This window comes from Orycteropus afer, unplaced genomic scaffold, assembly GCF_000298275.1.
Source record: "Orycteropus afer afer isolate SDZICR_OR568_19922 unplaced genomic scaffold, OryAfe1.0 scaffold00111, whole genome shotgun sequence".
Lineage (NCBI taxonomy): Eukaryota > Metazoa > Chordata > Mammalia > Tubulidentata > Orycteropodidae > Orycteropus > Orycteropus afer.
The window spans coordinates 1,826,785-1,827,672 of record NW_006921698.1 but is presented as its reverse complement, the minus strand read 5'-3'; positions in this window follow the sequence as shown (position 1 = coordinate 1,827,672).

Below are 888 nucleotides of genomic sequence, written 5' to 3'. Positions count from 1 at the left end.
CTGTGTCTGTGTTAATTGGTTTCCCTTTTCTTTGTTGAAGAGGGTCTGTGCAATCCTTCTGCCTAGTCCGCCATCTTGCCCCACCTCCTGGATTCTATTTTCTTAACTAGTCCCTGACTAACACATCTTCCCAGTGCAATATAAATTTACTTTCTACCACTTACTTCTATCTCTTAGATGTTGTATTAAGTATCCACATCTCAATTACTGTCACGTTGTGTCCATAAATATGAGTCTTATCTTTATATCCCTCCTCATCTAGTATGTCTCTGTTTTTCAATGCTTCTTAATAATATATTTTAATCGAGACACTAAAGTATATATTTATAAATATAATTATATAATTACATTTTCATGATATATAAATGATAGAAAAAATTGGAAGATGTTACAATGATGATGTTTTGATGATGAAATTTGATTACTTTGTACTTTATTATTCTTTTCAGCAGAAGTTATTCAGGATTTTCAAAAATGTCTATGAGGAATATGTATTGCTTTTACAATCAGGACATAACTTGTATCTATCCCAATAGGCTAATATAATTTTCTAATTGCTCTTTACTTAGCAGCGTTAGGCACATTAGACAATATTGTGTATTTATTGTTTAGGAAAATACTTCCTTAATTCTATTCTAAACTCAAATAGTCCTTAGGTATCTTACAGTTGGAAATGACTTTATTTGAAATGTTACAATTTGGAAACTTGAGGGGTTATTTAAGTACTTAGTCTATGCTTGGTTACATTACTTGTTGTTGTTGTTGTTGTTTGCCGTCGAGCCAGCCCCGACTCATTGCGACCCCTCCTTGGGTTTCTGAGGCAGTATCACTACGGAAGTAGGATTGCCCAACCTTCCTTCCGAGGAGTGGCTGGTGGGTTTGAACCGC